The sequence below is a fragment of the Cornus florida genome, unplaced genomic scaffold, assembly GCF_030987335.1.
Source record: "Cornus florida cultivar Cherokee Brave unplaced genomic scaffold, ASM3098733v1 CherokeeBrave_3.0.0_Hap2_Chr11, whole genome shotgun sequence".
NCBI classification, from domain to species: Eukaryota; Viridiplantae; Streptophyta; class Magnoliopsida; order Cornales; family Cornaceae; genus Cornus; species Cornus florida.
The window spans coordinates 73,263,735-73,277,496 of NW_026775581.1; positions in this window are offsets into that span (position 1 = coordinate 73,263,735).

Below are 13,762 nucleotides of genomic sequence, written 5' to 3' on the forward strand. Positions count from 1 at the left end.
AACAGCATAACAAACCACTCACAAATCCGTCCGCCCACGGACACGCACAACTCCTAGATGGAGTACAAGTCTCGCGACAAACGACATCCTTGCTAGGACTAGAACAAATGGAAAGGGTAACAAACCTTACTCTCATAAGAGACTGACGACTCGCACCTGAATGCACCCGACACCTTATCATATGCTACACACCAACTGTACAACCATGGACACCCAATCTCACATGAGATGAGCTAAACTCCTTATACACAAGGAGAAGAACTACATGGATACCCATATGGAACTACGAACTCAATTCTAGGCGACCTCGCCACTAATGGACCATTAGACACTATCAACACAGAAACCTCACATACGATACCCCGCAATACCTATGCTAACCAAAACCAGTCAGATCCGCACCACATATTCGTCGAGTACTATGATACAACTCACAACATAACCATCGGACAAGAGCATCAATGCTCATAACATACCAACACTAGAAACAATCACAACCCATCAGACATCTCCCAAATGACAACCTCTATGTCATAAAATGACACTTTACCACCCGTTCTATCACTACCTTCCCAGAAGATACTGCCTCGATCACCGTGCACACTCAACTCATGACCTCAGTCACAACAACCCACTGACTCATAAAAAAAAAAAGGTTCCTATTTGGCAACATCGTCCTCACTAGCTCTAAAGACTAAGCTGCTTACCATCACCTCGACTAATGCACAACCTCCATCACCTACCTGAAAACATACAACAAACAACTCATAATCTCCAAACCGCCCTTTGATCATACTCCAAACCATTCTGCTCATCAATCACGCCATAACGCCTTAACTACTATCATCCTCAAATGACAACTCAAACCTCTCACCTCACCATATCACTAAGTTATTGCCAAGCAATTCAACTCATGACACCATCATAACAAAAGTGTAATATTTCCATTTTTCATCATTTTTCATTTTTTCGGAATTTTTGTTGTTGTAAGGGTATTTTCATTTTTTACCGTTTTGCGTACCTGGCACTGCGGAATGTGCCGGTTGTGTCCGAGAGTTGTTGGAGCATTTCATTGAGTTTAGGACTCTTTGAAATGCAAGGGTGATCATTTTAACATTTTTCCATTTTTCAAACTGGAAAGTCCCGTGTGGGACCCACTACCGGAATTGTTGAATGCGGGGATTTTCATTGGGTCCATTTGTATCACATATATTTTATTTAATGTGTTTTAAATGATTGTGAATTAAATGGGTATAAATATATATGTGTGTGGTGTAAAAAAAAAATTAAAAATAAAAGAAAAAGAAATCATTTTTTTTGTGGGGCCCACTACCACTTTAAGTGGTCATGAGACCACATTTTGGTCTCTATTTTTCCTTCCTCTCTCGTAAGTCTCTCTCTCCTATTCTAGAATTTTCTTTTCTTTTTTCTTCGTTTCATTTCAAATCTTTAAACTTTGATTTCTCACTCAATACTTGGTATTTTTGAGTGTCGTTTGAGGCAAATTGAAGCTCTCGATGAGATCTACAAGTTGATCGAAACAATTTTTTGGTTGGTACACTCTAGGAAATTCGTGATCTAGGGCATAATTTGGGGGTTTTGCATAATCTTGAGGTAAGGGTCTCTAATTCATGTTTTCTTGTTCCTTAGTGAATTATCCCTCAATATTTGTTGTAAAGCATGTTTCATTTTGAGTTAATTGCCTTAAGGATGATGTATATGTCGTATATGAAGTCTATGACCATATATATTAATTGAATTGTATAAAAAATATGCCTATTGTGTTATAAGTGACGAATTTTATGATTAGAATGTTTGGGATATATTTCTAGAATTTTATTTTGAATTAAAGCATGTAATTATGTGAATTAATTGATATTGTATGAGAAAACCTGTTTAAGTGGTGAATTTCTATACCTATTGTGTTTGATTTGCTAAATTTTCAATATAGAGACATGTTGATTATTATTAGAAATTTCTTACAAAGCTTGCTATATTTCGAACACATGACTTGTATGGTATGTGAATCCCCTTTATGATATTGTTGAAAAGCACGATGCATTCATGCATAACATTGGGCAAGGAAAAGGGGAAAGAATTGTTTTGAAATGGAAAAAAGGGATTTTTGGAAAAAAGATTTGATGAAATGGTTTTGTGAAAAACTCGGTCGCCGCGGAACTACCAAAGGGCCGTAGTGTTAATATAACCTAGAAGGAATTAGGGATAGATCGCCCTAGCGTGGTTGAACTATCTGGCCCCAAATGACGCCGCGGAGGTACCAGCGGTTAGGGACAGTAGCCAATCCTTCTCTCGTGTCGCTGCGAAGTCACCAACGGATGGGTTATATTAACAGTTTGTGAAGTGATGGACAATTTTGAAAATGGGGAGTGACATACATGGCATTGCATATCATGGCATGACATTGTTTATTTTAAAATTGAAATTAAGGTTGTATTTTCCCCCGGCTTAACATGATCCCGTTTCCTATTGTCCTATTCATTGTTTGGATTCACGAGGTCACAAGAGATGTGTCTTAGGCACCACCTACTGAGCAAAATTGCTTACCCCATCATTTAACATTTTTTCAGGGTCGAGAGAGGAAATAGGGGACGTCGACCCTTCATAAGCATGAGGAAGACTAGGAGTTCATTTTTTTTTGCCGCCTTTTGTATATTTATCACACTTTTGTAAAGTAACTAAAATCATAATGAAGTGCATTCACTTTGCAAGCTATGGCTATGTATTGTAAACTATATCTCTTGTTGGTGCTTTGAAGGGAAGTGAGACTATGTAAATATTTTGTGTTGAATTTGATGATGATGATGGGTCATCTTGAGGAGATTGTTGATGTTATTGTTTTGGGAATGTATTATATATATATATATTTGTACAGGTGGGATAAGTCATGAGGGGCCAAGAAAGGCCATTGTTTATTTTTTATTTTTTTATTTTTATTTTTTATTTTTTATAATTTAAGCAGGTTGTTGTAGGCCCCTTTTTAGCAGAGGTCATGCCAATTTTATTTATTTATTTATTTATTATAATTGGTATCAGTTTAGGGTCATTACAAAGATGGTGTCAGAGTAATGGTTCGAATACCATTAGGACGACGGGTAGAGGCCTATTTAGGATTGCATGGGAAGTTGAATTGCATATTTATATGCTTATCTACTAAGTGTTTAATTTTTTTTGAAAAGCATGCCTAATTGCTTACTTGTTTACCTGTTTAGGTGTTAATTACTTGTTGAGTTAAAACATGCTTAAGTATTTAATGATAAGTGACAATATTTATGAGATTAATTCCATGGTTAAATTTCTAAAGCATACTAAAATGACAAGGTTCCATTAGGAGTCTTTTCCCTCGAGACTGGTAACGATGATGGGGTTTGATCTTAGGTGTCTTCCGGGACAGAAGTTCTCATTTTCTTGCATAGGCGAGAGTTTGTGTTGTGTTTTCTTGGTGCAGTGAGTGAACTCTTAGGATGATGGGTTAGTAGGGTATGGTGTGTGAGTCATGGGACCTATGAAGCATGGACACCGATACAGGACACGGGTACGACACGACACGAATACGGCAACACGGCAAATTTTTTTTAAAAAAGGACATGGACACAGCGGGGATACGCCTATAAAATTATGTATATATATATATATATATATATATATATATATATATGTAAAATTATATATTCAAAATATAATTACTAAAACCTTGTATATTCATTTTCCTAATAACAAACATGTATATATAAATACAAAATTGCAAATAAAATAACAACAAATAACATGATCAATTTCAATAATTTCATCTTTGTTATAAGAAAAATATAGATAAGATAAAACAGAAAATAAATGAAAAATAAAGTTGATCCAAATTCGAAATGAAGATGTGCAGAAGAGACATCGCTATAATGGGCTAAATATGTACATGAATAAGCATATATGCTTTCAAGCTTTCTCAAAGTCTTGTTCATGTAACTTTAAAAAAAAAAAAAATGTTTTGTTCATGTACAAAGATAATTGAAGAAGATGAAAGATTGATAGAGAAAGTGAGAGAAAATAAATTTACTGTATAGTACTCTGTTGTCTGTAGTTATTTATTTTTTTCAAAATTTTACTTTTAAACTTCTAAAAAATTACATTAGGTACCCCATTTATCTTTAAAAAAAATTACAAAATATACCCCGCCGTGTCCGAGCTGTGTCCCCGCGTGTCCGAGCCTTGTCCACCCCGTGTCCAAGCCCTGTCCACCTCGTGTCCAATAAAAAATAATTTTTAGACACTTCACAGAAGTGTCGAACACGTGTCTGAGCCTCGGACACGCGTGTCCGTGTTCAAAAAGTGTCCGACACTGGTACGGGACCTCTGAAAGAAGTGTCCGTGCTTCATAGCATGGGACCCTTTCGTGTAAGCAAAGTTGATTAGATGTCATAGGACGTGAGGTGGTATGTAGTGTATGGCTTGTAAGGTTCAGGTGTTGTACGGGTTGAGCAAGGTTTGTATTTGGATTTTTACTTAGAAGTTCACTGATGTTAAGGTTGAAATTTGTTTCTTAGATTGCCGTTTTGGGAGTAAGAGTTGAGGATTGCCGTTTTGGTAGTAAGAGTTGAAGTTAACTTTGAGTTGGTGACGAGATAAGTAGGTTGCACCTTTTGTTTTGATTTCCAGTGAGGAAGGTAAAAGCTTAATGTGATATTGTTTGGTGATCATAGAGTGTTGGTCACAGATTGTGTTGAGCTAGGATGAGGAGTGACTTCTTGAGCTTGATGGCATGTTCTATTTGATCTCTTTGTTTTGCGGCCCTATGGGCGGGTGTGCGTGAGCGTGTGCAGGTAGCACCAGAAGGCTACCACACTGGACTAGCTGTGGGCACACAACTTAGATGAAATCGATGTGGACATTCCGTTGAGTTGTATGGTAGTCGTAGCGATTGGTTGGAAAATGATAGTGTTAGGGGCGTAGGAGTTGTATACCCTTTTGTTTGATAGGATAGGTCAGTTATAGGTATGACTTGAGTGTCCAGTTGGATACCAATGAAAGACCACTGTTTTGTAGTTGTCGTAGAGTGTAGTTTGTGTGGTTGATTGTGTGGCGTGGTGTAATACCCCTAATTTTCAAAAGGATAAATTTGGAATTTGAGTTTTATTTTATGTGCATTGTTGATTGATGTTGTGGCTATGTGCTTATGTGGCAAATTTGTTTATTTGAATAATTGGTTATTTTCATTATGTGATTTAATTATGTGTTAATTTCTCGGTTGATTTCATGGTGTAATTGTAATTAAGTGGTTAGGCTAAAATAATATATTTGCTTTGTATTTTATTTTAATTTTCTTTTAAAAAAGAGTTGGTTTTGGGATAGTAGTTGATGACCAAATAAAGGGTCACATGGACTACTTGGATGGACCTACATGGGTAACGGTTATGACCCATGGGTAGTGGAGATTATTATTATTATTATTCTAATTAACCATGATAAGGAGGATTTAGATATTATATAAATATATATATTTATATTACATTTTTAAATGGTCATATATATGTAGAGACGTAATGGTACAGGGTAGTATTAGTATTAGTATATAAATTTTAATATATATTTTTCTTGTATTTTTTTTAGCCGACATAATGTCTGGTTGGGATTAGGGTTTTAATAAGCCTATATATATATTTATTTTGGGTCTGCCAAGGGTTTAGAACCCTAGTCACGTATCAGTGGAGGCAAGGGAAAATACAGAGAGGTTTGAGATAAACTGAGAGGAAGAAAATCTAGGTTTCAGTCCAGAGGGCTGAATCAAGGAGGAGGAGGAACAGGGGCTGGCTCGTGGGTTAAACCAAGAGCAGTAGAAGAGATTCAATGGCAACTAAGGTCGCCGAAAAACCTAGAAAGAAGACGACATTGAACCGAAACCGAAAGGCAAGTTCTTTTCTTCCTCTTTCCCGTTGGCTTGTGTTCTGTGCCCCTAGTGTAATACCCCTAAATTTAAAAAGGACATAATTGGAATTTTATTGTTATTTTATTTGTTTTTGGGTTGTTGACGTGGCTATGTGTTAAATGATTTTATGTTTTGTGCTGAATTGAATTGAGTTTGTGTTTAACTTGTTTTGTTTAAATTAAGTTTGTTTTCTTTAATTAAATTATTTGCTTTAATTGTTTTATTTTAATTTGATGGTGTTTTATTTGATGTTTTTTTTTTTAAAGGATGGGATTGGATGGGTTGGATTACATAGGTACCGTTAATACTCATGAGGTTATGTACATGTATATATAGGTATATATGTATATATGAATTAGTTTAATAAATATTAATTATTATTAATTAAATTATAATATTATCATTTAAGGTGTATTATAAATTTTAGGGTTTTAGATAGTTTTACAGATTTCCGACTTAGGGGTATTTGTATTTTGTTTTTCTTTTTTTTTTTCTTAATATGATTAGGGTTAGATTGTATACGCCTATAAATATAACTGTATATGTTTGGCTAGGGTTAGGAAAACCCTATTCATATACATTCACGTACAAAGACATAGAGGGAAAATAGAGAAAGAGATTGTGAGGAAAATAGAGGGAATTTCGGTATGGTTTCGGCTGTGGATTAAAGGACGGATCTAGGAGAAGGGTTAGAACCAGAGTAAAGGAGTCCTTGATGACAATCATGGTCATCGAAAAACGTGGGAGGACGGCGATGAGGGTTTTTATTCAAAAACCACAGAGGCAAGTTCTGTTCTTCCTCTTTCCCTTTGGCTCGTGTTCTATGCACCTATATAGTCTCTAGGGTTTAATTGATTATTAATTGAAATTTACATGCTTACTATATGTTATAGTGATGATCTGGATGCATTGCATAAATTCTGTTTCAGTTCTTGTATGTTTTCGTTTAAATTTTGTTCTTTAAGCATGCTAAATCAGTACGGTTGTAATTACTGGAATTGTTTGCAACCACTGAAAACAAAATATGGGAATGCTACTAGGGTTATATAAAACTCATAAGGTCAGTATTATTCTGTTTTAAATATGTGTTACAATTATTCTGTTTCAGTTCGTGCTTGTGAGTTTCAGTGTTTAATCGTAAGCATATTAAATAGGTAATATTTTGGATGGTTTTTGTTGGTGTAAACTATTTTAAGTAAATAACTGGGATCATACAAGAAGAGATTTAAGACCCTTAGGATTAGTGTTAATGAAAAACAGAAGGGCTGAAAGTGACCAGAGACGAAGAAGACAGAGGATGACAGAGGTGGAGCCGGCTCAACTTGGAGTAGAGCAAGCTCTACTTAAAGAAGAGGAGGCTTTACTCCTGGAGGCTCCTATTTTGTGCATACTGTGATGTTTTGGTTACTATTTGAGCACTTGGTGTCTCCTGAATAGTTTTAGGATATTAATGGGGGTTTTAATAATTAACTTAACATGTAATCAAGTATTTAATTGCATAAATTACCCCATGGTATTAATGGAATTAACAGTGCGCTATTGATCAATTTTGCGTGCTATTAACGGTTGGAAGGAAATTAATTGTCTAGTTTTAATTTGACTATTTGATATGCTATAGCATGTTTCTAAATTATGTTTTAGATGCACTGTGGAGTCTTTTAATTAACAAATTGGACATGTGCATGTTTTAGGTTTTAAATTGCTAAAATATCAATCTTTTTTTGCAATTACATGAGTTAAGGACGGGATTTAATTGCTGAATTATTTTACCTATTTTGCAACTACTTGGGTTATGGTTTTGAACTGGATCATGGTTTTGGATGTTAATTGTTGAAATCTTATATATTATTCTACAATTAACTGGAGTATGGATTTGAACCTTCATTACTGAAATATTATATAAACTATTCTGCAATTAATCTGGATTATGGTTTTGGATATTAAATTTATGTACTAATATTCATAGTCTGTAATTTACATGGTTTTGGATTTAAATTGCTGAAATACTAAATACTCTTCTGCAATTATTTGGAATGGTTTTGGACTGTAAATTGCTAAACTGTTATGTAATTGTTGTAATTTATATGGATATGGAGGATTGTATGCACCGGTATAGGATGGTGACATACTAAGATGGCTTAGCTCAGAAACGCTAAGACCTACCCTATTGGAATAAGGAAATGGATTATAAATAAATCCTACTTATATTTATGCTAAGTCAAAGAAGCTGCACAAGCTGAATGACTAGCTGGATTACTTGTTATCTATGTTGAGTCAAAGAAGCTGCACAAGCTGAATGGCCAACTGGATTTCTTATGGATGGATAGGAATGGATTTGAAATATATTTTTATGGTACCACGATATGAGCTTGAGTCTCAGAGCCGTTGGTTAGGGCGTGTATATGCAGTGGATGCGTAGCTGGCTATGATAGGTTGAGGTGTACCCTTTTAGGTCTAGGTACTCATGCCCACCTTTGGGTGCATTTTTGTATGTTGCCTTCTATTCAGGTTGAGACCCCCTATATAGTCCAGTGAATGTCCTTTAGTGTGGATATTGATATATGTATGGACTAGAGAGCTATTGTTGAGATATCTAGGGTGTATCTGCGTATCGGGTCACTGTATGGATTGTAGTTAGAATAGAATTTGCATGTGGGCCTGACCCACTCTTATTTTTACAGGTGTTTGTCAGTTCCAGGCTTAGATTTTGATCATGCTGAGCAGATACAATCATTCACTCTACCGACGACGTAGGATTTTATTTCATGTTTTAGACTTGGGTTTTAATTTCAGTTGGGATTTTAGGGGTCTACTAGATGGATTCCCGAGTTATATATTATGGAGAACGATTTGTATCAGAAGATTTTGAATATCAATAAAAGATATTGGTTTATCGTTTAAGTTCTTTTCAGCATTTTTATTTATTCTTGTTAATCATGTTTATATTCTGTGTTCGATTATTGCTAATTGATTTGATATCCTCGGGTAATCGGGCGTGGGCTTGGCCAACCCGCATCCGGAGATTCGGGGGTATCACACCTAGATAGTCTCTAGGGTTTAATTAATCATTAATTGAGACTTACATGTTCATTATATGCTATATTGATGATCTATATGTGGTGAAATAAATTCTGTTATAATTCGTGCATGTTTGGTTTCACTTTTGTTCTTTAAACATGTTAAGTCTGTAGCAATTTTAATTACTGTAATTGCTTTCAACTTTTGTAAACGAATCATAGGGATGCTACTGGGATTATATAAGACCCTTAAGTTCAATTTAGAGGAAGAACAATAAGGTAGGAATGGCCGGAGACGGAGCAGACGGGCTAAAACGGAGCAAAACGAGACTGAAGGCTCTCAGAGGAGGAGAAAGCCAGCTCCATGGAAGTGGGAGCTGGCTCCCACACTCAAAAAGCAGGCTCCAAGTATAAAAGAGCCTGTTCCCAAAGTCATGGAGCAGGCTCTCTCAATTTTGACACTTTCTGGCACTATTTTGACGCACTGTTTGACACTATTTGAAAGGGGAACTGTTCTAATTAATTTCTGGGACTTCACAGAGGGTTTAAGTGTTTAATTTTGGGTGTTATTAAGACCTCTAATTGAATAGGCTTTACCTCTAAGATTAATGGGACGAACAGTATAAAGTTTATGCACTTTCTATGCTGTTAACGGATGGAAGGAACTTAATTGCTTAATTTAAGTTTAGCAATTTATCGGATTATAGTATGATTATAAAATTTATTTTAAATGCATAAAAGGGTCATTTATTTACTAGAAGTGGTCTATGCATGCTATGGATGCTAATTGTTGAAATATTAAACCGTTTTCTGCAATTATATGGATTAACGCTTGGATTTCAATTGCTGAAATATTAAACACTTTTCTGCAATTATTTGGATAATGATTTTGGACTATAAATTACTAAATTATTATTTATGTGTTGTAATTTACATGGATATGGAGGATTGTATGCACCGGTATGGGACGGTGGCATACTAGGGATGGCTTAGCTCAAAACGCTAAGACCTAACCTATCGGATTAAAGGAATGGATTGTAAAATATGGAATCCTATTTGTGTTTAAGTCAGATCAACTGACTAAGTTGAATGACTTCCTGGATTAATTGGTTGTAGTTAAGTCATATCAACTGAATAAGTTGAGTGACTCACTGGATTGTATATCATATGTCAGCTTAATGAATAATTGAATGACATACTCTGGTTGGATGGACTTTAGATATATGGTTATGGTACCACGATATGAGCTTGAGTCTCAAAGTCGTTGGTTAGGGTACGTATATGTAGTGGATGCATAGCTGGCTATGATAGGTTGAGGTGTACCCTGTTAGGTTTAGGTATTCATGCCTACCTTTGGGTGTGTTTTCGCATGTTGCCTTCTATTCAGGTTGAGACCCCCTGTATAGTCCAGTGAATGTCCCTTAGTGTGGATATTTATATATGTATGGACTAGATAGTTATTGTTGAGATATCTAGGGTGTATCTATGTATCGAGTCACTGTATAGATTGCAGTTAGAATAGAATTTGCATGTAGGCCTGACCTACTTTTATTTTTACAGGTGTTCGTCAGTTCCAGGCTTAGAGCTTGATCGTGCTGAGCAGATACAGTCATTCACTCCATCGATGACGTAGGATTTTATTTCATGTTTTAGACTTGGGTTTTATTTCTAGTTATTTAATTTCATTTGGGATTTTTAGGGGTCCACTAGATGGATTCCCGAGTTGTATAATATGGAGAATGATTTGTATCAGAAGATTTTGATTATCAATGAAAGCTATTGGTTTATCGTTTTGGTTCTTTTCAGCGTTTCTATTTATTCTTGTTAATCATATTTATATTTTGTGTTCGATTATTGCTAATTGATTTGATATCCTCGGGTAATCGGGCGTGGGCCTAGCCAACCCGCATCCAGAGATCTGGGGGTATCACACGTGGTGTCTGTTATTCCTCTTAGGGATTATTCCTGTAGCGTTGCCACGTAGGATTCTTATCTTGTAACGGATTGTTGACTATGGTGTCGGGTATCATGAGTAATGTGTGTGTTTCATATCGGGTTGGTATCACTTTTGAATGAGCGGTTAATTAATGGAGGCTCGTTGTTTCCAGGGGATTGGAGTTGTGTAGTTATTTTGGGAAGGATGATCATGGGGTTATTAGTACTTAAGGTTCCTGTATTGGAGAGTAAGTCAGTTTTGGGATGACCTCAGTATTCGGGAAGAAAGTGGTGATTAATTGCATCGTTGATGGTTTTAAGGAGACAGTCGAGTGTTGAGCATTTTGGATTTTTATGCTCATTTTTATTTTGAGGATTTGTCAGCATGGCCTTGTCGTATGGATGTTCTTTTCTAGTGGTAAATAGTGGTCATTGTGGGAAGTACTGAGAGTGGTGCTCAATCTATTGTTGTAATGGTGTTATCTTAAGGATATTGAAAGAAGAATCGCTTGGTAGTAGCTTGATGGTCTGATGGGATGATAGGTTTGAACCGTTGTCTTAAATGAGTGGCAGTGAAGGTGCTATGGTGTGATGATTAGTGTTGAGAAGTAGAACGGTTTAAGGTGTGATTCGAATGTGACGTAGAGATTATGAGTTGTTTGTTATAAGTTGTTAGGTAGGTGATGGGATTGTGTGCCAATTGAGGTGATTGTGGACAGATTAGTCCTTAGAGCCAATGAGAGCGGTGTTGCCAAGTAGGCATCTTTTTCTTTTAAAGAGTCAGTGGGTTGTTGTGATGGAAGTCACGGGTTTAGTGTGCACGGTGATCGAGGTAGTGTTGCCTGGGTAGGTAGGGATAAAGTGGATGGTAAGGTGACATTTTATGGCGTAGAGGTTGTCGATTGGGAGTGACTTATTCTAGGAAGAATGAGACATGGTGTCCGAAAGGCTGTGATTGTTTTTAGTGTTGGTATGTTGTGAGCATTGGTGCTCTTGTCTGATGGTTGTGTTGTAAGTTGTATCTTAGTACTCGATGAAGGAGTGGTATAGACCTGATTAGTTTGGGTTAGCATGGGTGTTGCAGAGTGCCGTATTCGAGGTTTGTGTTGATAGTGTGTGACGATCCGTTAGTGGCAAGGTCTCCTAGAATTGAGGTCGTAGTCCTGTATGTGTTTCCAGTTGGTTCTCTTCCTGGTGCGTAGGAAGTTCATTTCATCTCAGGTGAGACTGGGTGTTCATGGTTGGACGACTGGTGAGTAGTGTGTGATAGGGTGTCTGGTTCATTCAGGTGCGAGTTGTTGGTCTCTTGTGAGAGCGGGGTCCGTTACCCTTTCCGTTTGTTTTGGTCCTGGTAAAGATGTTGTTTGTCGTGTGTCTTGTCCTCCATTTGGAAGTTGTGTGCAACCACGGATTGACGGACCAGTATGTGGGTTGTTATGTTGTTGGGGTTCATTAGTAAGGGTTTGGTTGTATGGGTCGACTCACTCCCACGAAGGGAGGTGTAGTCTTTAGTTTTTGTAATGCCTGTTTTGAGAGTGGTTTTGACGGCACGAGATGCCAAATAGGAATTGTGTTTTCGGTGTCTGGTACAACCGGTGATGGCTAAAGATGTGCCGTGAATTGTAAGTTTGAGGATGGTTAAGTAATGTGATGTGAATCATGTCTCGAGTATTTCTATAGATGTTTGATTTGACCAGTATCTTGAGGACAAGTGTTAGTATTGTTTGTGTGTTATGCAGCTAGAAAGTGATTATGGGGTTTCATTGAAGAATAATAGGAATGGTTAATGTGGTTTTGAGGTTTCAGGCATGAGACGGTTCTATTGAGTGTTCTGAAGAGGTAAGAATTGAATCAAATGATGACATAGAGTTGTTTACCTAGTATGGGTGTTATGAGAATATTAGAGATCTTTTATGCTGGTTAATGTTTATGACGTTTGGTGCCGTATTGTTTCCAGCTTGTTAGGGGTTGTGTGATTAATGTGCGATTGGGATTTTTAGAGTTAGTATGTGACTGTATAGTTATTGAGGTTATGTAGAGCGATGGATTGTTTAAAGAGTGGATTTCGTGGTTGCTTTGAAAACAATGTGGGGTTGTGTTTGAGGTTTACACCTGAGGATAGGAACGATGTCTATGTTGAGATCGGATCGATGATAAAAATGGCCAGGCCAACCATTTCTCCTAAGTCAGTCCATCTTTAGCATGATGTCGGGTCAAAGGTCAATGATTGTTCTGATTTGTTAGTGACGGTGAGAGCACGATTTTGCGCGTTGTGTCGGTGTGGCAGTGTGGATTTGGATGATTTGTCTTGGGAGACGAGGTGTGTTAGGGAGGATCAAGTGTCTGATCAAGGGGTTGTGATGCAACCATTGACTATTGAAGATTGTGTTTTGAGGATTTGTGACCTGGGTACAAGATAATACGTTTTATTATTTTGGTGACTCATAATTATGTAGTCGTTAGGAGATTCATTGTTTAATCATCTTGAGGTTGTTGAGTGTAATGATTGCCAAATGATGTAGTTGGTGGTCGCTTGTACTGATATGTGATGGTGTAGTTAAGTATTGGATAGTGAGTGTTTGTTCTGACAAGGATGTATAGGATAGAGTTGAACTTGATTGGGAGATGAATGAGATTCTTTGTCTAAAGTTTAGTGTGCCCATTGAGGATGAATTGGGTTTGGATGTTGTCATTTGTGGTGGTATGATGACTATTCTTTTTCGGGCTTGGGAGCCTTCCGTGGTAGTGTAGAGTGGATTGGTGTCCGTTTTGAGTCAGGCGTAAGGTCCTGTTAGTCTTGTGTTTTGATATAGGGAGAGATAGGTAACCACATTAGGTTTTGGTGGCAGTGGCATGTGATCGACTGGTAACGTCA